The sequence below is a fragment of the Triturus cristatus genome, chromosome 1_2, assembly GCF_964204655.1.
Source record: "Triturus cristatus chromosome 1_2, aTriCri1.1, whole genome shotgun sequence".
Classification (NCBI taxonomy): Eukaryota; Metazoa; Chordata; class Amphibia; order Caudata; family Salamandridae; genus Triturus; species Triturus cristatus.
Genome location: NC_140580.1, coordinates 588,286,558 through 588,313,692, shown reverse-complemented (window position 1 = coordinate 588,313,692; position 27,135 = coordinate 588,286,558). Strand labels below are relative to the sequence as shown.

The following is a 27,135-nucleotide window of genomic DNA, read 5'->3' as shown; positions in this document are numbered from 1 at the left end:
ATTAATTTTCCCTGCTCGGTGTTCTTCTTTCCTTTTGTGCTTTAGCACACTGGACTGATATATATATATATATATATACACACACACACACACACACACACACACACACACACACACACACACACACACACACACACACACACACACACACACACACACACACACACACACACACACACACACACACACACACACACACACACACACACACACACACACACACACACACACACACACACACACACACACACACACACACACACACACACACACACACACACACACACACACACACACACACACACACACACACACACACACACACACACACACACACACACACACACACACACACACACACACACACACACACACACACACACACACACACACACACACACACACACACACACACACACACACACACACACACACACACACACCCCCCCCCCCCCCCCCCAGTAAATAATACCACAGATTTCCAAGTGCATGGTATACCTAAATCAAGTTTATTCACAATCACAGTACTCAATTTCACAATCAAGATTATTTAGAAATGATCACAAGACACTTGACAATGACCATAAATAAAAAATGCACCAACAGAGAGTAAAACAGCGTCTCATACATTTGGAGCCAACAGCCTGGAGCAGAATCCCAAAACAATTCCAATGGCTCGTATTTCCTTTCGACAGTGATAAGTGTGATATAAAAACAGAAAAACCTATAGCTCATATGTTCTAAGGATGTTCCAGGACTGGCTGACTCCAAGAGTTTGGTCCACAGCAAAAGAAAAAAATCATAATCTATACATCAAACAAAGCTTGTATAGAAATATAAAACCTAAGTACACAAATCAAATATCAAACCCTCTTTTCAGTAGACTTCAGTGGCAATAATATATACTATTTGACATTAGGATGCCAGCAGCAACTGAAAGTAGATCACAGAGCTTGACGGCAAATAAAATTGCACATGGTTTCTTGCATTTTAGGTTCATCTTTGAATGTTTTAACACAATGATTTTCTGTATTTCAACAGTGTCCTGAACTGTGCAGTATGAAAATAAGGGCACTTTTCCAAAATATTTTGTAAAGACGTTTTTGAACCAGTGTTACACAAAATATAAAGATAGCCCCAATGTATAAGCACCTGGTTGTACGTGAACAACCCATTGGATGATTCCATTTACAATAAGAACTCCCAAGTAAAACATTTCTGAGTTTGGAGTTTCATCAAAATGATAATTCTTCAACGGGAGTCTGGTAAAAGATCCAGAGCAAGACCATGGCCTAACATGCTCATTGGATTGTGGGAAAACCTGTTTATGGTGAGACCACCTCAGTGTGATGATTGGGCTTATGGGAGTGTTACCAAAAATGAGGACTTGCACTACTATTGCTTACTTCAGTATGCAGTGGGGCACAGAGTGATGGCACTGGATATCTTGTAAGTGGTTAGCATCTAAGCTTGATGGCCAACCATGGAGTATTCCCCTGTGGTGTGCAGATATGCGGAGGGCAGGTCATCTTTGTGGGGGGGAATAGTGCAGCACAATGCTGAAGCCAATATGAGTGATGAGCACCAGAAGACAGGGCATGCACATGGGCTCACCAAAAGATCTGCCTCCTCAACTAAAATGAAAATATCAGGAGATGCAGGTTTTTTACAAATTATAGAGGATGTTTAATTTAAATAGAGAAATGTGGTTGGGAGTTTTCTGTACTCCATCCTAATCAAAGAATGATAACATAATAGTACTTCTTTACGAATATGCATACCACGTCTCTCTTTCCCTGTCTCTGTCTCCGTCTTTATAATGTAAAGCCACATTCGCATATTCATTGGATTATCACAAATAACTGGTATATGCTCCATATGTGTTAAGATGGAAACTTCTGAGAGCATAATTTGATTGGTTTGACCCTGCTGAGTTTTGATTACAAGATATGGCATGCACCTTCTTCAGGATGATTTAACTTGCTTTTTTATTTTTACAGAACAAACCTAACACTGAATAATGAAGATGTGCCACATGTGAATTATTGTTGTTTGGAAGCTATCCAATAATTTGCAACATAACTCAAGTGCCAAAAACACTTTATTTTTATTGCTTTGCTGGAAAAACATAGACCTCATGAACGAAAGGTTTTAGCTTTAGCGAACCCTCTGAAGCTGTTAATTAGAGTGTTTGCGAAGGCTAAAACCCTTCTTTAAGTGTACTAAACCCATTTAATGATTAACAAAAGATTTTTTGATTTGGTAAATTGGTTAGTAAACCATTATGAAACACAATTAGAAGGGGCGGATTAAGGGCCCCCTTTCCAAATACCGATTCCTTATCATATGTATTAATGTTTTGTCACAAAACATTAATATTTTACCACTAACTCAAAGGAGGTGGTAAGCCGTTCACAAATGAGCAAAGGTCCCAAAGGGAATATTGACAAAGATTTTTAGGAGTAGGTAATGGTCCCACGGGCCACTACCTATTCCCAAAAAAGGTTTGTGTAACCTTTCATTTATTTTTCTTTTTTTTAAATCAAAGGAAATGGGCTGTATTTAACAAAAAATCTGCTTAATTTAAAAGCAATCACAAACATAGCGGTCTGCTGATCCCAGCAGGCCACCATCTTCCCTCTGATATTGGCCTATCTTAGTGGGTCAAAATTTGCAACTTACCTCATGCATATTAATGATGTAGGTGGAATTCCAACCCACTACAATTAGGTATTTTGAGAACTGTTCTATTAGTACATAGGTCGGTTTGTAAAATACCAGTACATTCGGTAAAAGTTGGTGCGCAAATTGCGACCACTTTTACCGAATCCAATTTTGTACATACCAAATTAGAAATCACAAATTGTGGATCATTATTATTCGCAATTGTACATGAGGTCCATATTTTTTTACACCATATCTTTCTTGGAGTCAGAATTCGCAAAGCATCTACCACCATCCATCTTTTATAACTCTTTGATCAATAAAGCAGAGAGTATTAAAGTTTCTGTCCCTATGACTAGTAATACAAAGGAATGTTTACTCATAAGATGATACATGTAAACATACACAACCATAGCTGTAATAAGAAATACTATTCTCTTGTTTTTCGCGGGGTGTATTTTTAAAAATTTTTTTAACTCCTTTTGTGTAATGCTATATTTTGCACACACCACTTTAGGTTTAATCATGAAAACTGGACACCACTCTCATAGAGCTTGGTTCATTCCTGCACAATGTTTCTGATATACCACATGTCAGACTCACTAACTACTCCACTATATTAGTGGGAATGACATAATGACCGTTTTGCCACTTATTTGCAACTTCAGAATGCTAAGTAAGGGGTTTCCGAAGAAGGGAAGGAAGAGTCTGAGTGGAAATTGGAATAATTTTACTAAGTTGGCAGAGGTGTCACTATGCTATCACGATACTGGATGATTAGCCACGAAAATAGCATAATTGTCAGAGCCTTCACAACCGTGAGGAGAACACCTTCTCAAATAATGCTGGTGGAATACAATGTGCACATCTCACCATCATCCTCTTCACTAAGAAGCATGAAAGATGTAAGTGCCATTTTATAAAGGCTCCCAGACGTGTAGCATGTTCAATGAGTTGACAATTTTTCGGATTATTGAAGTATGTGTCCTGAGGATGAAACATGTCTGAGACAATGAATCTTTAATCAGTATCATGGCCCATGTATCCATTTTCATCCAGATGCAGCATCATTCATGATCGGTTCTAAATTTGGGGAATTTTAAGCAGTATGCCCAAATACAATATGATGCAGGAGTCCAGGCACAAGCCTCAACTGCTAGAACCAGTGCCATCAAGTTGATGCATGTTCTGTCGAGTCGAGAGGGATCTGCCTGCCTTTTATGTTGTTCACCAAGGAAGTAGAAAAGACTTGTCGGAAGCATATCGACCCAAATATTAATGAAAAGCCAGAAGGTTCCAAGGTCTCTCAAGTCTTTCATTGGTGCCTATTTCGAAAAGCAAATATGGCAAGAACATCACACAGTCTACTGAAAAGAAGGTACTCCTCATACATTTGTTTAAAATTGTACATGTACATTTGTATTGCTTGCTGCTCCCAGGCATATTTGTGCAATTGTGGGTTGCACCTGATTGTCTTTTTTCATCATTTGCTTAAAGAACTTGTAACAGGGGAAGGAGTGCATGCATCCGACATTAACAAAATGACTTTTAATTTAAGGCGTTTCAACAATCCATCCTATGATTTTGGTATTAAATACACCACAGTCAACACTCAAATGTGTTCAGCTTTTAATCGGCTTTCTATCAGCTATTTTATCTACACGAGGCTGCGTGTGAGCAATATGAGTATGAAGGATGTAAATGATCAAGAGTAATCGAGGACGCCATTGTGTGTGGTCATCGAGGACCCAAGATGCTCGGCCTCCCAAGGTGGGCTCCTGAGCAAGAGGGTAGATCCAGTGTGTCTCATGATGGACTCTCTACGTGAGGTGATATTATTAGAACAGCCTTGTCTAAAATTGTTTAAGCACATTTAGGGGGAGTAGTTTTAAGGAGGATTATTGGTCGTTTCATACTGGGTAATGTGTATGGACTACAGCTAAAATGCGTACTTTTGCCTATCAACCTGGAGTGACCTTCTCAATGTCCTCGATCTCATACTACTCTTCTGCAGGCAAGTTTGGACTAGCTTTAGTAGCAACGATTAATACAACATTCAGTACCAAACACCTGATCAGAGATTAGCACGCTGAAAGGTCTGGTAATTCAGTGCCAACACTGAAGCAAGTGCTGACTGTCTATCCAAATGATTTCTAATGTGCATAAAAGTACATTTGGGCTTAAATGGTCTTTTTTATTTTTCAAGGGCAGACAAAATGTTTGTGGTTTGGTTAACATAGAATTTGTGACTTATCATGAAAACAATTTTTGGAACGGCAGATGATATTAACCTCGAAACTTTATGCCAATTGTAGAGACTACACGAAGCACTAGGAAAGATTCACTGACCATCCCAGTAGACCACACCAGACAATTTGCCACGTATTTTCCATACTCCACAGCCTTTTTACAGTTTTATATAGGGCAACTCGAACTGAATGTATCAGAGCACTTTGCATGAGCACCAGTTAAATTACACAAGAGCATATTCATGCTATTTTAGGCATGGTGAGATTAAGTGATTTGCTTAGATTCATAGAATTCTGAGACTCAAACCTGGTTCCGCAGTTCCAAAGTCGGCAGCTCTGGTCCTAAAGCCACATCCTCTGCCCATAGACTTATTCCAAAAGCTAAACTTTAGGTATGCTGCCTTTCCCAGATGTCATGAAGCCTGAGGCACTATCCTAATATGCTCCTTCTACAAGTAGGTTACTACATTTTCCCATTGAATGTCAATTTATTTAATCGCAAATGGTACCTTAATCCTATAATAAATATTTTGATTGATCAACATGATCTGTTTGAGAAAAACACTTGTTCTTCTGGCGTTTGTGTGAAGTATACAGTACCACTTGAGCAAATTCAAGTTTGAAAGATTCAGATGTACACATGAGAACATGTCTGTGCTAATTCAATCCTGACACACAAGGGGATCTTCATAGTCTGACGAGTGCACTGGTCCAAGATGACCTGCTTTTCTTCTGCAGTATAGTAGGCAATGGCTGACCAGAAGATCCTCAGCTCTTCTCAGTAATGCTAGGAACTCAGCTGCTGATATTACATGTATTCTCTGCTAACCTGATTCCGATTAGCCTGTGACCGTCTTAGATGCATAAGGAAGAGGCACGTGGAAAGCACATCTTATTGATCCACTGATATCAGAATAATGGCCACGATTAAAATCTGACATCACAACAGACGAACAAGAGATAATTAAAATGTTTAATCCAAAGATCTGGTCATTTAAAGATCAGAAGTGGCTGAAGGCTCCACGTATGACATTGGGCACATTGCTGGCAGCATCAGGGCAGCTGCCAAACTCTTCCAATGCATCCAGTGAATATTTAGTGAAGCAGCTTTTAAACCTGACGTCACAGTCTACTTTGTATCTGATTTTCCACTGCTTACCACAACCAATGAGAGCAAATTATTGGCAATTCAAAATCTTTCCCAAGGAATTTTCATGTCCGATTTACATGTCAAGCAATACCACGCCAGACAATCAACGACCCTCATGTTCCCCTGCAGACACCGAGTTGCCAATAGACTAGAAAGGCGACTGTCCCCTCTGAGAAACTAGATCAATCATTTTATAAGTGAAAGACAACCGTTTAGCCGTGAGTTTTCACCGTGGGTCTAGCAAATCATCTCAAGTTGTGAGTTTCCTCACTCGAAATACTGGACTTTCTTTGCCTTATGGTTAACTGGGTTTGCTTTGATTTCACATTCACTTTAGACAAACTCTGCCACTTTACATTTAACGTTGTGTAGAACAAACACCTTCAGAACTAAAACCTGTGTTGCAACTCTTCCTAAATTCAAGCACATCAGCGCTCAATGTGCCACAAATGCGTGCATTAATCTATACCATTAACCACTATATGTTCCTTCATTTGTTGACCCTTTTTTTAATTCACGTTACACTGTGCACTTCTATCAAACAAAGTAAATGCATCAGGACGCTTTAATACACGCCTAGGCAGCTCTTGTAGCACTGCAGCTCACATTTTTTTTTAAAACCATATATATTCTCAGATACTTCCAAATATACCACTCTGAAAACCAGTGTTTTCTATCAGGTCCCAAACTCAAGGGCATCTTAGCCAGTTTCAACTTTGATTCAACCATGTTTCCTATAATCTAAACTAGAGTTACCCACTAACCAATTGAGTCATCCATCAAGTCCAACTTGAACATTTCTTCCACTGCTCATGAACTGCTTCATTTAGTCTATCAGTAAAATCAGCGACTGAGGTGCCAATTCCGATCCGGTAAAAACCGGGTACGAACCGTCGGACGGAGCCTTTTCTCCGTCCGACTCGTACCCGGTGCGAAATCCATCCGAAAATGCAAGTACGATTCATACGGAAACACCATTTCCGTACGATTCGAACAAAACACCGACCGAACAGAAACTAAACACAATTCCGATCCTGAAAGGAGCCGACGTGACGTCGGTACGCATCCAGCCTACGTTTCACGAACCAGGAAGTACGATTCGAACCGACGTCATCCCGCACGGAAAATATTTACCGGCTGCCAAAAACTGCCGGGAAATCAGGACGACACACGCAAGGAGCAGCTGGACGCGACGAACAGACATGGACCCGAACCTACGTGCCATCCCTGCCCTCCTAGCAGTCCACCTGGCGTACAGGAACCGACGCAGACGCCGCAGAAGGTCAGCACAACAACCAGGGGCAAAGGGGGGGGCAGGGGCAGGACACACAACACCAACACATGGTACCAAATCACACATGGCCTGGACATACCTGACCATCAGGGCCTGGTCACTTCCAGGGGGTGGGGGCAAGGCCAGCAACGCAAGCGTCCGCCACAACGGAAGTGGATGGTCACGCGAACCGGTACGTACCCTACCCAGGCCGCAAGAGCGTGGGTACGGAACGTACCACGCGTCCCCCTACGTCACTCCAACAATAGCGGTACGGCCCGTACCCACGTCAGAAAGGCCTTGGTACAGCTCGTACCAGCATTGCTGGGGTCATGTAGGGGTACGCGTGGTACGACCCGTAGCCACGCCCCCAAGGCCTGTGTACGGTGCGGACCCCACGGCCCGCAACAATGGTGGGACGCACCGTACCCACACACCAAAGGCATGGGTACGGCCCGTACCCAGGCACGCAGAGCGTGGGCAGGGGTATGTACGGACCGTACCCCCACCCGTGGAAGTACGGCCCGTACCCCCACCCGTGCATGTACGCCCCGAACCCCCACTCGTGTATGTACGCCCCGAACCCCCACCCGTGTATGTACGCCCCGAACCGCCACCCGTGTATGTACGCACCCAAGCGCCACCCGTGTATGTACGCCCCGAACCCCCACCCCACCCTGGTATGTACGCCCCGAACCCCCACCCGTGTATGTACGCACCCAAGCGCCACCCGTGCATGTACGCCCCGAACCCCCACCCCACCCTGGTATGTACGCCCCGAACCCCCAGCCGTGTATGTACGCACCAAACCCCCACCCGTGTATGTACGCACCAAACCACCACACCAGCCGTGTATGTACGCACCAAACCCCCACCCCAGCCGTGTATGTACGCACCGAACCACCACCCGTGTATGTACGCACCGAACCACCACCCGTGTATGTACGCCCCCGAACCCCCACCCCAGCAGAGTATGTACGCCCCGAACCCCCACCCGTGTATGTACGGACCGAACCCCCACCCCAGCCGTGTATGTACGCACCAAACCACCACCCGTGTATGTACGCCCCCTAACCCCCCCCAGCCGTGTATGTACGCACCGAACCACCAGCCGTGTATGTACGCACCAAACCCCCACCCGTGTATGTACGCACCTAACACACACCCCAGCAGAGTATGTACGCCCCGAACCCCCACCCGTGTATGTACGGACCGAACCCCCACCCCAGCAGAGTATGTACGCCCCGAACCCCCACCCGTGTATGTACGGACCGAACCCCCACCCCAGCCGTGTATGTACGCACCAAACCACCACCCGTGTATGTACGCACCAAACGCCCACCCGTGTATGTACGCACCAAACCACCACACCAGCCGTGTATGTACGCACCAAACCCCCACCCCAGCCGTGTATGTACGCACCGAACCACCACCCGTGTATGTACGCACCAAACACCCACCCGTGTATGTACGCACCTAACACCCACCCCAGCAGAGTATGTACGCCCCGAACCCCCACCCGTGTATGTACGGACCGAACCCCCACCCCAGCAGAGTATGTACGCCCCGAACCCCCACCCGTGTATGTACGGACCGAACCCCCACCCCAGCCGTGTATGTACGCACCAAACCACCACCCGTGTATGTACGCCCCCGAACCCCCCCCCAGCCGTGTATGTACGCACCGAACCACCAGCCGTGTATGTACGCACCAAACCCCCACCCCAGCCGTGTATGTACGCACCGAACCACCAGCCGTGTATGTACGCACCAAACCCCCACCCCAGCCGTGTATGTACGCACCGAACCACCACCCGTGTATGTACGCACCGAACCACCACCCGTGTATGTACGCCCCCGAACCCCCCCCAGCCGTGTATGTACGCACCAAACCCCCACCCGTGTATGTACGCACCTAACACCCACCCCAGCCGTGTATGTACGCACCGAACCACCACCCGTGTATGTACGGACCGAACCCCCACCCCAGCAGAGTATGTACGCCCCGAACCCCCACCCGTGTATGTACGGACCGAACCCCCACCCCAGCCGTGTATGTACGCACCAAACCACCACCCGTGTATGTACGCACCAAACCACCACCCCAGCCGTGTATGTACGCACCAAACCACCACCCGTGTATGTACGCACCAAACGCCCACCCGTGTATGTACGCACCAAACCACCACACCAGCCGTGTATGTACGCACCAAACCCCCACCCGTGTATGTACGCACCAAACCACCACACCAGCCGTGTATGTACGCACCAAACCCCCACCCCAGCCGTGTATGTACGCACCGAACCACCACCCGTGTATGTACGCACCGAACCCCCACCCCAGCAGAGTATGTACGCCCCGAACCCCCACCCGTGTATGTACGGACCGAACCCCCACCCGTGTATGTACGCACCAAACCACCACACCAGCCGTGTATGTACGCACCAAACCCCCACCCCAGCCGTGTATGTACGCACCGAACCACCACCCGTGTATGTACGCCCCCTAACCCCCCCCAGCCGTGTATGTACGCACCGAACCACCAGCCGTGTATGTACGCACCAAACCCCCACCCGTGTATGTACGCACCTAACACACACCCCAGCAGAGTATGTACGCCCCGAACCCCCACCCGTGTATGTACGGACCGAACCCCCACCCCAGCAGAGTATGTACGCCCCGAACCACCACCCGTGTATGTACGGACCGAACCCCCACCCGTGTATGTACGCACCAAACCACCACACCAGCCGTGTATGTACGCACCAAACCCCCACCCCAGCCGTGTATGTACGCACCGAACCACCACCCGTGTATGTACGCACCGAACCCCCACCCCAGCAGAGTATGTACGCCCCGAACCCCCACCCGTGTATGTACGGACCGAACCCCCACCCGTGTATGTACGCACCAAACCCCCACCCGTGCATGTACGCACCGAACCTGCTATAAGAATGGGGTGTGCAAAACACCCCCAGCAGTGCCCAGACACAGGAGGGGTGGGTGCAGGGTCCTCCCAGCAGTGCCCAGACACAGGAGGGGTGGGTGCAGGGTCCTCCCAGCAGTGCCCAGACACAGGAGGGGTGTGTGCCTATCACTCCCAGCAGTGCCCAGACACAGGAGGGGTGTGTACCTATCACTCCCAGCAGTGCCCAGACATCGGACAATATACCCCATCAACAAGTTCAGTGACCTACAAGGGTGATACCCCAGATGCAGGCGGAGCCATCGCTGAGCCAGCATGGCTATATTGAAAGGCAACCCTCACACATCCAGGAAATGTAGACACAGCACAGCACAGCATTTGGGAGACACCCTGCAGGAAAAATGGCCTGGGCCACAGAGGACGGAACACACCTTGGGACAATGTCACCATACAGTGAGAGCAAACATGACCAAATACCATTTGCAGAGACCTTTGTGATGGCACGCAGATGGCAGGGTACACCCCATGAGCAGCACACTCCAACATTTCACAGACCCCTAACACATTATCACCACCCCAACGCAGGGAGCACCAGCACCAACAGCAAGTCCAGGAAAGCATCAGTGTGCAAAACAAAAAGAAAAGGCTTTATTCAGCAGGAAAATATATCAGAGAAAATGTCCACTATGTACAAGGGCCATGGGCCAGCCCAGCAGCAATGTCCGGGGGGGGGGTACACATCGGGACGTGTGTCCCCTAGCTTGCCTGCACAGTTCACAAGTCCATTTCATCCACAGAAGAGGGGGCATCAGGGGGGAGGGTGGAAACAGGCACCGCAGGGACAGGAGGGGAAAGGGTAGGTGTTGTGGGTGCAGGGAGGGATGAATCTGCCACAGGGGGGGTGCCAGCGCCAAAGGTGGAGGACAGAATGGCGCTGCACACGTCGGCAAGTTCCCCCAGCGACTCCCCCGTACCCAATCCAACCACAGGCCCCAAGGAGGGGGGGGGGGCAAAGGGATGGGTCGCAGCGCCACTGGGGGAGGGTGTGGACAGGGTGGGGGACTCAACTCCCCTGGCCGGGTCCCGCCTCCACCGCTTGCGGGGTGGTGTCATCCTGGGGCTGGGGGGCACACTCGCAGTGGATGATGCTGTCACTGACTGTTGGCCAGGAGAGCTAAGGGGAGTGGATTTGGAGGGAGTGGGTTGTGTGGAATGCGGACTCCCACTGTGGCTGCGTGTTCTACGTTTCCCCCCCGACCCAGTGGGTGTGCCTTCCTCACCCTGTGTGTGCGTGACAGGAGGTGTGCGCTTCGACTTCCCTGGTGGTGTGGTGCCTGTGTCTGTTGGGGTGCGTGCACGCTGACGTCTGGATGTGCGTGGGACAGGCACGGGAGTGGGAATTGTGGATGGGGCAGGGGTAGGGGGTGTTACGCAGCGCTGCAGGAGATCCAGTGCTGCAGTCAGTGTGGAGTCTATGGACCTCAGCAACTGCCGTTGGTCAGACTGCGCAGCCGACATGCCCTCCATGTATGCCTCCATCTGGGTCAGCACCTGGGTGTGGGCATGGAGGACATTTAGCATCGCAGTCTGACCAACCTGCAACTGCCTCAGGATGTCCACAGACTCCGCACTCACCGCAGCAGTGGTGACAGGGGCAGGGGGTGCGGTGCCTGGCAGGAAGGAGACATGTGGGGACCGAGCACGGAGGGAAGGGCCACGAGCATGTGGGAGGCCGGTGATGGAACCTGAGGTGGCGGGGGGATGTGGAGGGCTGCCATCAGCTGGGGGGGCAGACTCCGCCACCTCTGGGAGCTCAGCCTCGGACCCGTCTGCGTCATAGTCTGTGTTGGCAGTCAACAGGTCCTCCGCCTCACTCCCTTCGGCCTCCGTGCCACTCCATGTGCCAGACAGGACAGCACTGCTGGTACTGGTGCTCAATCTCTCCTCCCGGTCCGTGCTAGTGTCTCCTTCCGTGTCCCCCGGCGATGCTGTGGGCAAGGTGAAGAGACAGGAGAAAATCAGACACCTGTACACTTATGTCACATGAGTCAAATATACATAGGTCACATTGCATAGCCTGAAAAGCAACAGGAGTAACACCTACAAAACAATGTACACATGTAGGCCATGGAACACACAGTTTTTCTACCCACCATGCCACTGAGACACAATGGAGATCATGACACAACAGCAAATCACTGCACCTGAAATTTTAGAGAGGAGTCAGCCTCTGGGGACAAATGTGCACAGCACCTGCACCACACTGCGTCGTCAAAAAGGGATGAGCATGAATCATATCCATTTACTCTTGCCGCATGCTGCAAAGGCAATACATGAAACCAGGCCACACATGACAGGGTCACTGCACCTTGAGCGTATGTCCAGTCAAACATCACACACAGGCTAAACCCAGCAAGGAGGATGAAGCTTCTGACATGTAGGCCTTGTACGCACAAACCACCCACACCTGAGACAATCTCATTGAGACGGAGAAAGTATGTACACCTCTTACTCTGGGATGGAAACACATGGCCTCCACTAATTCATGACTGTAAACACACAGCCCCTGGTGGCCATGTCCACACATCATTGACAGGCAAACATCATCAGATTGTCTCAACAACACACACAGGTAATGCCCACTGTGAGTATGCACAAGCAAAATGGGTCCCCCTGTACAGTGGACACATGTAGCAACCTGTAGGTCCTAACAGTTGAGCCCAGGGTACAATGCCACCCTACGCAACCCATGGCAAAGACACAGTGAATGGCCATATTGTTGGATGACGCACATGATACCTAGGAAGAGGTGCCCCAGGGCACAGTAGTGCCCACACTCCTCCATGGTCCAGGATGGACATGACTGCAAATTAAGCAACCGTCCCTGCACTTAGCAGGCCTCCCACTCAGGCACATCATGTCAGAGGGCACACAATTGGACATGCATGCTGGAAGGCTGTACATTTTGGAGACACACCCCTATGTCGTGATTCACAATCAGTGCCAAGTGACATGGACACCACAATGACTGAAATTGGCCATGGCACACGCAAGGTCCCCATACCTGTGGCACATCACCCCCACACATGATGCTGATAGCATAGGGCACCTGCATGAACTGCCTGCATAAATAACCTTGTGCAAGAGTGGCGACAGACCAGGGAACACATTGCAAGGAGGGGAAGGGAGGGAGTGAGAACAGCACTGTGCTACTTTGTGGAGAAGTTGACGCACTGCACAATCAAACCCTGGCAGTGTATCCATGCAACTGCACACTTACATTGGCTGGGGACACACAACTGACACACATGTACCTACCCCCTTCCTGCTGCTGCCTCTCCTGTAGGCGCCTGTCCATATCGGGGAAGACCACCGCCAGCACACGCTTCTGGATGTGGGTCAGACGACGGCGGCCACGGTTCTTACGGCTCTCAGGTGAGTCCCCCAGCAGGAGCCGTGCAATCCTCCTCGTCCAGCACCGGATGTCCTGCCAGCGTTTCCTCACCTGAGACAGGCTCCGCCTCCGACCCTCTGTACCCCTCACGGCACTGACGGCTTCCCTCCAGATCTCCCCCTTGGCAATGGCGCCTACCTGTGAGGATGCAAAAGAGAGAATACATTAATCCACATGAGCAAAGACACAGAGACACACATATAGAACAATCCTCATTATGAACAGGCCATGGTATGCATGCAACTAATTGCACCTTTGTCATAGGGACATTATCCACTGTGGAAGGCCAAATGCACTACGTGCCAGTGGAAGCACACGGGTGGCATGAGGGGTACCACACACTCACTGACCAGGGATCACACTGTGCCTCACAGGCTACACCAGGATTATGTACAGCACCTCACAGCAGTCACCTGCCCCAGCACACTGATGCTACCTCAGCAGAGTACACAGACACACACAGGTACAGGACAATCACATGGCATTGCCAACTGCGGGTACACACCTCACTCTGCCCATGTGCCAGTAGACGTGGGTGTCACAGGTGTGGGGCTGGCTCAGCACGGCATGCACACAGCACTGCTCCCTGCTCACATCCGATGGCCAGGCCATATCCATCCCTCATGCTGCTTGTGTGCAACACTCCCCATATGCACTCACCCACATGACAGGGGACTAACACACACACCAATGTGCAGGGGACGAACACGGCCTTTGGACACTCACAGCACAGGTACACTGAACAAACACACATCCATGGGTACTGACACCTGTCACACTGGGGGGAACACAGGATCACATCAGGACTGTGGAAACAACATCCCCAGGAGGAGTATGCAGGCAGAATGTGGCATGCACCTTGCATTCATTGTCACAGTAGGCACTATGCAAGTGAGGAGTGCACACAGGAAACACAGCATGCTCTGCATGGGTGACATGAGGCCTTCCACACCCTGGGACCCACTCCAAACAACAGTGCATGTCTGTCACACATGGACACAATGCCAGAAGTCACTGTCACACAAAAGGGGCACAGTCTAAGCTAGTGGAGTCTGCACTCACCTGAACCCCTGGTCGACCATACAGGCTCTGGAACTGTGGGAGGATCACATCTATCAGGGCAAGGTTCTCCTCCTGGGTGAATGGCTGTGACCTCTCCACAGTCCTGGACATGGTGCCAGAGGAATCACTATCAGCAGCAGTGGTCATGGATGAATGGATGTGCAGGCAAGTGCTCTCTCATGGGACCTGGCTGCCTTATATATGCCTGGCTGGCCTGTTCATGTATAGGAGTACAGATTGATTGGTCAGTCACATTAGCATCCTACGTTTCATCCAATCCCTTCAAACCTACCCCAGTGTGTGGCTTTGCATGGTTTCAGTTTTGATAATGATGTCAAGTCAACATCCACATTGCAACAATGTAGATTCTTTCAAACTGACTTCTGCTGTGCACCTGGTGCTCAAATTCAAAAATTTAACTCAGTCTCCATGGCAACCATCAGGCATTTAGGCCCTTATACTTGTCCCTCATGTGTCCCCTATGTGTTTTCATACATTTACACACAGGTACGGTGCGTTCCACGCCCTAGGGCACCCCACAAGCAGTGATACCGACCGTACATGCGCTTGTACGGTCCGGATCACAATATGGGCGCTGGCGTATGCGTACGCCACAGTAGTACGGACTGTACACGCGCTTGTACGGTCCGGATCACAATATGGGCGCTGGCGTATGCGTACGCCACAGTAGTACGGACTGTACACGCGCTTGTACGGTCCGGATCACAATATGGGCGCTGGCGTATGCGTACGCCACAGTAGTACGGACTGTACACGCGCTTGTACGGTCCGGATCACAATATGGGCGCTGGCGTATGCGTACGCCACAGTAGTACGGACCGTACAAGCGCGTGTACAGTCCGTACTACTGTGGCGTACGCATACGCCAGCGCCCATATTGTGATCCGGACCGTACAAGCGCGTGTACAGTCCGTACTACTGTGGCGTACGCATACGCCAGCGCCCATATTGTGATCCGGACCGTACAAGCGCGTGTACAGTCCGTACTACTGTGGCGTACGCATACGCCAGCGCCCATATTGTGATCCGGACCGTACAAGCGCGTGTACAGTCCGTACTACTGTGGCGTACGCATACGCCAGCGGCAATATTGGCCCAGGGACCCTATACACGCGCTCCGAGCGTATGTACGGTGCGTATAACAACTGTCAGTGGTGACAGGCGGCACACAGACAGGAATGGAGCGGACAGGTATTGCCAAGGGTGGACACCAATGCATTGTCTGTGCAATACCACCTGTGTGTGACACAGGTGTGTCAGGATGTGATGTGGCACTTTACCCCTGAGGTGTGGGCAAAGCACATGTACGATGAGCTGTGTACACATGTCGTGTGTGATGGTGCGCATTGTACCACACATCCCCTGCACTCCTTTGACATGTGTGCATGTCGTACACACTAGTGGAGCCATGAGTCACTTGCATGTCCCAGTCACGGACACCCGCACCTGTCCCCTGATGCCAGGTACACGGAATATTACATATGACACGTGTATGGCTGCGTTGCATGCTGCAACCATGTCATGTGTGTGGCATGTCTTTCCATGATTTTGCTGTAGGTGTGTGATTCAATGTGTCAGCAGTTGCTGCTGCCAACATGTGTCTGTGTGTCGATGGGCATGGCACACTGTTCCGCACACCAGCCCACATATGTGATTTGCCATGAGGTGTGTATGTATCCAACTACACGGAGTATCAACACAAGTACATATCCACATGCTCCCTATGTATGTTCTGTCTCGACATGTACTCCTCAAAGGCAATGTGTGTGGCCTGTCCTATTCCTATGACATGTGACCAGTGCATATCGCATCCAACTACCTGTCTGTACCATACGCATACTACCTCTGCACATGTGTGGATGTCTGTGAATCCTGTGATGCGTGTGCATGTTCACTTACACTGGCCCACAGCTAGTCTCATGCCATGTCATCGTGATCTTGCCCCCCTCCGTTAGTGGCTGTCCCTTGGTAGGAGTGTAACCTGACTGGCGTTCGTGTCCAGGAACTGTGGCACAGACCTGACTCACAACGTGGCATATGTGTATTGGCTGTGTAACATGTGCTCAGTGCATTGACGATGTTGTTGTACAGTGCTCACTCTTAGGTGTTCCTTCCATTTCACTGCAGGGCTCCGCCTCTCCCTCGACGTATGCCAGACATTGCTGCCCTGCATGAACGGGACTGTATACGCCGCTACAGATTCAGCCAACGGTTGATTGATGAGTTGACTGGCCGGCTGGAAGCACAACTCCTCCCGCGCCACAGGTATCCAAGTGCACTGACACCCAAGTTGAAGGTGATGGCAGCCCTACATTTCCTTGCCACGGGTACGTTCCAACATACCATTGCTGATGTCGGGGGCATGTCCCAGACGATGTTCAGCCGTGTTCTGCATGATTTCTTAGAGGCCATGTTGGTTCACCTGGATGAGTACATTAAATTCCCAAATCGTGAGCAGTTGACAGATGTCAAGCGTGAGTTCTATGCCCTGGGAGGGATGCCCCATGTCATTGGGTCCATAGATGGGACACATGTTGCGTTGGTACCACCACAGGCACAGGAGGTGGTGTATAGGAATCGCAAACATTATCACTCCATTAATGCCCTTGTGGTGTGTCTGTCCAACATGGTGATTTCACATGTCTGTGTTCGCTTTCCAGGATCAGCACACGATGCCTTCATCATGAGGCGTAGCAGGGTGCCAGAAATGATGCTGCAGCTGCGGAACGAGCGAGCATGTATTGTTGGTGGGTAGACTCTGGCAGTTCAGTGTTTGGCGTCATCTTCCAATCTCACTGCCTGTGCTGACACACTTCTGTCCATGATGTTTCCTTGTAGGGGACGCTGGCTATCCCAACATGCCATGGCTGATGACGCCTGTCCGCAACCCCAGCACGGCTGCCGAGCACCTCTACAACAACGCACATGGGCGGACCAGGAGAGTCATTGAGAGGACGTTTGGACTTCTGAAGAGCCGATTCCGGTGCCTCCACAAGACCGGCGGAGCACTCCCATATGCCCCGGTGAAGGTGTGCAAGATCATCATCGTCTGCTGCATGCTGCACAACATGGCAGTGGAGGAAGCTGTTCCACTCATACTGGATCAAGATGACCAGGACCATCCACCCGTGGAGGATGAAGGGCTTGGTGACGGGGCAAGTGATGTGGAGGAGGAGGAGGCTGTGGAGGACATGCGGAGTCGGCTCATACGCAACTTCTTTGCTTAGTGGTGAGTTCCAGTGTCTGAGTGTGCACGCATTGGGCCGTGTGTGGCATGTGTTGCAATGTGTGTGTCCATCTGCATGTCTGCCAAGTGAGTCAGTGGTGTGTATTGAAGTGTCACTCAAGTGATGGCGCAATGGAAGGATGTTGTCTGAGGGTCATCATTGTCACCTGTCATGTTAACAACATGATACGTGTTAAGTACATGCTTGCGGATGTGCTCCTTTGTGCTGAATCCTTGTGTGTCTCTCTTCCACAGGTCCATGTGCATGCTGTCTGCTGGTGGCATTGTTGTGCTCCTGCTACTCCTCATGAACACAGCGACATGTGCTGATTCAGCGTCACATGCACGGGCAAGTGTTGAAATCTCCTCAGGGTAAGGGATGCCTCACGTCGTTTTGGGTGTGTGAATTGTTTGTAGTCTGTGTGCACTTCTCCGGTTCATGTGTGTTCCATTTGCATACATGGTGATCCTACATGGGGAACATGACATGGGGCAGGCTTCACCTGGAGCCATGCTCAGACTTGGTGACTGTCATGTGGCAGGGGATTGGGGATTGTGATGAGGCCATCATTGTGTGTAACACTGGCCTCGGAAACATACAGGTTGCACCGGGTTGACATGGTGTGTGATTGCCCCATCAGGGCCTCAATGGTGTATAGCGGCCTCTCCGTGGCAGCAGGGGGTGTTTAGCTGTTATCCGTCACTTGTGTGCCAGGTCAATGGGATGCCAGCATCTGTGTTGCAATGGGGGGTGCCAGTGTTGCTCCCACATGTACATCCACATGACCTGTGTATGTGTTGACAGAGTATCATTGTCATTCCAACACACATGACTAATAAATTTGTCCCTCTGTCTCCAAGGTGCCTCTTCCCTGTCAATGGTGCCCTGTTGCCACTGTGCGTGCCGCAGGTCTGGCATAGTTTTCATAGGTGGTGCATATGTGTCTATGTGTAGAGTGACAAGATGCTAGGGGTTTGTCAGGGAGTGGGAACTGTATTATGCACAAGATGCACAGTTCCATCCACCTCAAGGCAAGAGAGACCATCCCCCAGGGAAACTACAACATCTGTGTAGAATCCTACCCTGCAGTCTACGGACATGTGCCTCACGACTCCCATGGTACTTGTCCATATCCGGAGTGCATCTGCACAGCTCTGCTACTGCGTCGGGCAACCAGGCCACATCAACGTCCTAACGGGATGGGGGGAATGTTTCACAGCCAGCTGCAGGATGACCTTCTAGATCCACGCCCACACTCATGATGCAGCCCACAACCCCAACACAACCATGTGGCACAGTGATCCTAAACTGCATTCTGGCATCTCCATGCATCCAACCTTGGCCTAGCCACCATTCTCAACATCCGCCTGACGCAAGCATGCTGCACATTGTAGGGACACATGTCTAGACATACCTGGGAGCGGCAAGCCAGGTCACTCCACATGATCCCTGACCTCTGCGCATGACTGTTGCTCCCCTGAATGTGTCTGTAGCCACAGTTGTGCGGGAACCACTCAGCTGGTTGGGCCCAGCACAGGTGAGTTTGGTACTCCATGTCTGTATCAGATGAGACATTGGGACCCATGTGTGTCCTGGGCAAGACTGCGACCCCACGGTTTGGATGGTTGGAGTTAATTCTGAGATCAGGCATGCTTTGACTGTACGACACACACATGTATTGTAATAATGTAGAATCACGGCATCATATTGTAAGTGTGATTAATTTATTTGTGGTGGGGTACGGGTTTGTGGGGATGACAAGAGGTGCACAGCGGGAGTGTAGAATCCAAAGTTCACTGGGGGAGTTGGTATCCTTGTCGTAGCAAAATGTCAGAGTCCATGCCACAGTCTTCGTCAACATAGGTCAGACAGTGACCAGCAAGTCCATGTGGCAGACAATGTCATGTGCTGCTATTGGGCCAGAGGGCCAGGTGCCAGGCCAGGTGACCTGGGAGATGGTGATGTTCTGCTGACTCTCACAGTCTTTTTCGTGGACGACCCACCTTCCTGCGGGGACCCTCGGAAGCAGTCCGTGACGATGTCTGTGACGCTCCGTCGGATGAATCCTCCTCCTCCTGATCCCTCCCTGTGTCTGGTAATGGCCTTCGCCTGGTGCCACAGGGAGGGTTGCCCATGTTGTCGGCAATCCGACGGAGTACACCGGTCATTTGGGTTTGCACCGCCACGAGCTCAGCCTGTCTATCCTCCATCCTTCCTTGGTGTTGCAGTTGACAGGCATGTTGCTGGGACTGCAGGGTCTTCATCTCCTGGAGGGTCCCCTTGATGTCATTGAGGGTGGACGCAATCTGGTCCATGCCCCTGGTGTCACGCCGGTATGTATCCAGGATGTTGCTGACCTGGGACACTACCGGGTCCTGAGCTGCCTGGTCAGGTTCGCGCCTCCGCCGTCCTCCACTCCCGCCACCCCTGCCCACGTGCACCTGGCCTGCCGTTGTGGGTGCATCGGGTCTCCGGGACCCCTGAGGGATGGCATCTGCGTTGCCGCCTGCCTCCTCCTGGGTGCCCGGAGGACCGTGTCCCTCCTGGGCAGACTGGCTGGGTGGTCGTGTGCGGGCAGGGCTCCTGGACGTCTCCTGGGATGTGGCAGGAATGGGGGTGGTGGTTGGCACAGTTGTACCTGACGCAGGTGCTGCAGGTGGTTGGACACCAGAGGGGCCAGGTTGGTCTGGGTCATCCACGGAGTGGTGAGAGTCATCGCTGGCGGTGGGGTCATCATCCCGCGGAGCCTGGTCCTGTGTGACTTCCCCCCCAGTGTTGGGGGGTGTTCGTCGACGTTGACCTGTGTGTGAGAGAGACAATGTTGACAGTGTCACATGTGGCATCCATGTTGCATGCATTTCTGATTTGGCACTCTTCCTCTGGGTAGTTGGATCTGTCCTGCATTCCTCTCACAGTGCACTTGTGCATGGCTATGTCCCTTGGCCACAGCTGTCAGGGCTTTACGCATGTGTGAGACACAATCTTAGTTGATGCATCTATTTGGGTACACAGTCAGCAGTGTGGTGTGCGGGCGTAGCGAGCCATGCAGAGGCGCCTTACGTGTTGCACTGTACGTGGCCAAATGGTGTTTTGGCAAGGCAATTTGATGTTGCAGGTAGGGGACTGAAGCATTTGTGACAGGGTTCTTACCGACACGGTGGGTGGGTATACTGGGTGTGTGGTTAGGTCTGTGCCTGCAGCACGGATGGACTCGTGCACAGATTGACACATGGACCGGTCTTCATCTACGGAAGGGGGGGTTGAGGCACTGCCAGACCTGGTCTGCATGCACACAGTCCACCGGCTGACGAGTGGACATGGCCACACCACCCAAGGGTGATTTAGTCTCCCTGTGTCTCCCTTCCTCCCTCCCTCTGTCACCCTCCTCCCTCCCTCTGTCGGTCTCCCTCTGTCACCCTACTCCCTCCCTCTGTCTGTCTCCCTGTGTCCCCCCTCTGTCTCCTTCCCTCTCATTCCCCCTCTCCCTCCCTCTCTTTGTCACTCTCTGTCACCTCAGGCCAGCTTCCTGGGCACACACAGTTAGCCGGTCTTTGAATGGCCATTGGCTTGTTCATGTGAGTTAGTCCCTGTTCTCCGGGCACCCATTGGGCAGTGTGTCTGAGTGTAGGCTGCTGCTGTGGCGGTGTGTGCTGAGACTCTATCAGAGCGATGCATCTTCATTGTCTGCTGTTATGTGCAAATTGTGCCTTCAGACCCATGGCATCCTGCATGGCAGCCATCATTTGCAGGCAAGACAGTACTGTGTGGGTACACACAGTTTGTATGGCTGTGCCCTGGGCCATATGGGCTGAGGGCATTGTTGTGTGCTTGTGAGTTGCTCAATGTTAGTTTTGCTGCCCCCACTCCCAGCATCGACCACATCCTGTGTTGTGTTGGTGTATTGTGTGGCCTGTGACTTGGCATGGCCCTGATTGATGCATGGGGCATGGAGGTGCCAGTGGCATGTGTGTGTTTGTGGAGTGTTGTTGTGTCCGGTGGTGGCTTGGGGGGGGTGGCATGCATGATTGATTGTGTATGGCATCCCCCCCATGTGAGGTGAGTTGTTTGTGTACTCACCAGGGTCTGGGAGTCCTGGCAGTCCGTGTAGTCCCTCCACCGCCAGCGTGGACATCACCTTCTCCTCCCAGGGATGGTATTGTACCGGTCTGGGGGGCGGCCCTCCTCCAGTGATGTTCCCCTGGTTGTGATTGTCAGTCATCTTCCTCTTGACCGTCCTCCGCAGATCGTACCACCTGGATTGGCACTCGTGCCTGGTCCTTCTGGTTGTCCCAACAGCATTCACAGAATCGACGATCCTCTGCCACATGGCGGTTTTTTCGGATATGCTGGTCTGTCTGACCAATGTCCCAAAGAGCTGTGGCTCGACTCTGAGGATTTCGTCGACAAGGATCTCCAGCTCCTCCTTTGTGAACTTTGGATTCTTGGTGGTGGACATGGCGTGGGGTGTGGTTGTGGGGGTGTGGGTGTGGATGGCTGTGGGTGTGTGGGTGTGGTAGTGGAGGTGTGTGTGTGAATGTGATGAGGGGGTGTTTGTGTAGGTGGTTGTGTGAAGGTATGCAAGTGTGAGGTTCAAGTATGGTGGTGTGGGTCGTCTGTGGGCTCTGGCAGCAGTGGGTCTGTTGCAAAGGCTCATGGTTTGTGTGTGTGGTCCATTTTTATTGGTCCATTTGTGGGTGTGGCTGTGTTTGAAATTTGTGTGGGTGTGTTATGAGGAGTGATTGAGTTTTGGGCCTCTGTTTGGCAGTTTGGCAGTTGCAGGTGAGTGTATGTGATGTTTGTGGGGTTGTTGGGCCTGTTTGGTGGTGTGGGGAAACTCTACTTGACTCTCCTTGTGTAAATATGGTTTGTCCGGGTTCAGTACGTGTTTTTTTGGCGTCAGTACGGTCCGTACATGCACTGGTGGGGGTGCGGTCCGTACATTCCCTGGTGGGGTGGTGGTTAGGTGCGTACATACACGGCTGGGGTGGGGGTTTGGTGCGTACATACACGGCTGGTGGTTCGGTGCGTACATACACGGCTGGGGGGGGGTTCGGGGGCGTACATACACGGCTGGTGGTTCGGTGCGTACATACACGGCTGGGGGGGGTTCGGGGGCGTACATACACGGGTGGGTGTTTGGTGCGTACATACACGGCTGGTGGTTCGGTGCGTACATACACGGCTGGGGGGGGGGTTTGGTGCGTACATACACGGCTGGTGGTTCGGTGCGTACATACACGGCTGGGGGGGGTTCGGGGGCGTACATACACGGCTGGTGGTTCGGTGCGTACATACACGGCTGGGGGGGGGTTCGGGGGCGTACATACACGGGTGGGTGTTTGGTGCGTACATACACGGCTGGTGGTTCGGTGCGTACATACACGGCTGGGGGGGGGTTCGGGGGCGTACATACACGGCTGGTGGTTCGGTGCGTACATACACGGCTGGGGGGGGTTCGGGGGCGTACATACACGGGTGGGTGTTTGGTGCGTACATACACGGCTGGTGGTTCGGTGCGTACATACACGGCTGGGGGGGGGTTCGGGGGCGTACATACACGGGTGGGTGTTTGGTGCGTACATACACGGCTGGTGGTTCGGTGCGTACATACACGGCTGGGGTGGGGGTTTGGTGCGTACATACACGGCTGGTGGTTCGGTGCGTACATACACGGCTGGGGGGGGTTCGGGGGCGTACATACACGGCTGGTGGTTCGGTGCGTACATACACGGCTGGGGGGGGGTTCGGGGGCGTACATACACGGGTGGGTGTTTGGTGCGTACATACACGGCTGGTGGTTCGGTGCGTACATACACGGCTGGGGGGGGGTTCGGGGGCGTACATACACGGCTGGTGGTTCGGTGCGTACATACACGGCTGGGGGGGGGGTTCGGGGGCGTACATACATGGGTGGGTGTTTGGTGCGTACATACACGGCTGGTGGTTCGGTGCGTACATACACGGCTGGGGTGGGGGTTTGGTGCGTACATACACGGCTGGTGGTTCGGTGCGTACATACACGGCTGGGGGGGGTTCGGGGGCGTACATACACGGCTGGTGGTTCGGTGCGTACATACACGGCTGGTGGTTCGGTGCGTACATACACGGCTGGGGGGGGGTTCGGGGGCGTACATACACGGGTGGGTGTTTGGTGCGTACATACACGGCTGGTGGTTCGGTGCGTACATACACGGCTGGGGGGGGGTTCGGGGGCGTACATACACGGCTGGTGGTTCGGTGCGTACATACACGGCTGGGGGGGGGTTCGGGGGCGTACATACACGGGTGGGTGTTTGGTGCGTACATACACGGCTGGTGGTTCGGTGCGTACATACACGGCTGGGGTGGGGGTTTGGTGCGTACATACACGGCTGGTGGTTCGGTGCGTACATACACGGCTGGGGGGGGGTTCGGGGGCGTACATACACGGCTGGTGGTTCGGTGCGTACATACACGGCTGGTGGTTCGGTGCGTACATACACGGCTGGGGGGGGGTTCGGGGGCGTACATACACGGGTGGGTGTTTGGTGCGTACATACACGGCTGGTGGTTCGGTGCGTACATACACGGCTGGGGGGGGGTTCGGGGGCGTACATACACGGCTGGTGGTTCGGTGCGTACATACACGGCTGGGGGGGGGGTTCGGGGGCGTACATACATGGGTGGGTGTTTGGTGCGTACATACACGGCTGGTGGTTCGGTGCGTACATACACGGCTGGGGTGGGGGTTTGGTGCGTACATACACGGCTGGTGGTTCGGTGCGTACATACACGGCTGGGGGGGGGTTCGGGGGCGTACATACACGGCTGGTGGTTCGGTGCGTACATACACGGCTGGGGGGGGGTTCGGGGGCGTACATACACGGGTGGGTGTTTGGTGCGTACATACACGGCTGGTGGTTCGGTGCGTACATACACGGCTGGGGGGGGTTCGGGGGCGTACATACACGGGTGGGTGTTTGGTGCGTACATACACGGCTGGTGGTTCGGTCCGTACATACACGGCTGGGGGGGGTTCGGGGGCGTACATACACGGCTGGTGGTTCGGTGCGTACATACAGGGCTGGGGGGGGGGTTTGGTGCGTACATACACGGCTGGTGGTTCGGTGCGTACATACACGGGTGGGGGTTCGGGGCGTACATACGCGGGCGGGGGGTGGTGGGGTGTTCGGCGCGTATGCGGGCACATGTCTCCATGGTTGCTATGGGAGTTCGGTTCGGACGGTGTTTTTTGCGTACGGTTGTGAAATGGGGAGGACGGGAGGGATCGTACTTGCGCAGTCGGACTTTATTTTTCCGCACGGTGGGTTTCTCGCCCGGGGACGTGTCGGTGACTTTTCCCGACCCGAGGACGTGTGGGGAAATCTTCCCAATGCGATTCGTATGGACTTTTTTCCGTTCGAATCGTACTTGGCAGTTTGTACGCTACTTTGACGATTCGGACGGAAAAAAATCCGGATACGAGTCGGACGGGGAATTTTTTTACCAGATCGGAATTGGCACCTAAATGTGCATGACTACCATGTCAAACTCAATAGCGCCTACTTACAACTGAAGCATCACCAGCATAATAGAAACAAAATCAGCTTTACAAAAACAATTAAAATCCGCAGAATTTGCATCTCGAGAAAGAGAGACCTACAATTGATCAGCCCTTGAACAGTGCTGTCTGATATTAAAATCGAAACAAATTATTTCAAAGTAAATGTACAAGGCTTCCTCTGTTTCACAACAAAAAACTGTTTTGCCTCGAGAAAGCGTCCAGACCAATTCCACAAAGACTGGCTGCACAATGACAGGACTTTTGTTACAAATATCCTGAAGCATTTTGAGTTTACAATGAACAAATCCGTACTCTATAATGTGTCGTGCCCAATATTAGATGTCTGTGAAAGCAGTCTTTGAGCTCAAAATTATTATAAAGAGAGTATTTCAATGTCTCCCTGTAAAGTGCAAAATTAATTTGAATCTGCCAACTGTCTTGTCATTATGCCACTGTTGTGATGCCCATTAAACGAGCCCACCTTCTTCCTTGTTTTCTGCTCCCTAAATCCCCCTCGTGGCAGTGGCTAAACATGTTCTGGCCCATCTGTCCACAATAAGTTATCATACATAAATGAGCAAAGCAACATTGCAATTTGTGTTGAGCTGGCGTTGACGCCCATTTCCATGTAGACCGCAGTACTCATTTTTACATGCAATACTCAAGATTGAAGTTGCACAAGGCGAGGTTTGATTAAAACTTGCAAGTTACGTCTACATTTAGAGAAATGGCTGCAGGCTTTTAATTTACCTTACCACTGAGTTAGTTAAATACATTTCTCTGGGCACCACTCTTCGCGAGGAAGAAGTGCAGAGGTACAGAGTGCTTTAATTCTTCCTTAGAAATAGTCCCACACTCAATAGAGGCAGGAGAATCTATGAAGGCCACACCCAATCTTGTTTTTCACATTCTTTGCAGCAATTAGAAATAAGCTGTACATGACCAGTTGTTAAATAAAAGAACGCAGAGTATGAATAAGAATCATGCTACCACTTTGCAAGCATCAGTGCTCCCTCCCAGGTACAGCAGAGGCATCCCAAGAAATGTTTGTCTCAGGCAGGATCTCTATAAACATGCAGTGTACACTGTAGCGGCGTTTTCCGCATCATGGGGAAGTGTGGTATTTGACACAAAATCCACCAAGTGTACTACAACCTACACATTTTGACCAAAAGTGCAGTGCAGTTCCTGACACTTTAAAAAATAGTTGGTTAGCTTTCATCTCTTTGATGCAATCTGGTATATCATAGGTGTGTATTTTAAGCACATGCTACAAATAGTCACTATGCACAAGCTGGTTTTGCTTTTGCCTACAACTGGAAATAAGAACTCAACCTATTTTACACTTGAGTAGAAAGAGTAATACATTATTTGTCATGAAAATGCTCCACTAATGCCGATTCACGTTTGCCCCTACTATCCTCAGAGTTATTTCCAGAGGACACACCAAGCGGAAGAGTCTCAAGCGTCCAGCATCTCAGGCCATGAGGATGTGGAGTTGCATCGCTCAGGACCTCACCATTAGAGGAGTTAAGCTCCGATTTCTTCGGTCTTCAATGTCTTTC

At 51.3% G+C, this 27,135-nt stretch overlaps 1 long non-coding RNA gene across 1 annotated transcript; it reads right to left on the bottom strand.

Annotated features, from left to right (window-relative positions):
- Positions 1 to 488: 488 nt before the first annotated feature.
- LOC146867695 (uncharacterized) lies at positions 489 to 26,225 on the bottom strand. The gene is made up of 2 exons (XR_014962037.1): positions 25,531 to 26,225; positions 489 to 6,913 (listed from the first exon to the last, which is right to left on the bottom strand). It is a non-coding gene; the product is annotated as an uncharacterized LOC146867695 (long non-coding RNA).
- Positions 26,226 to 27,135: the final 910 nt, after the last annotated feature.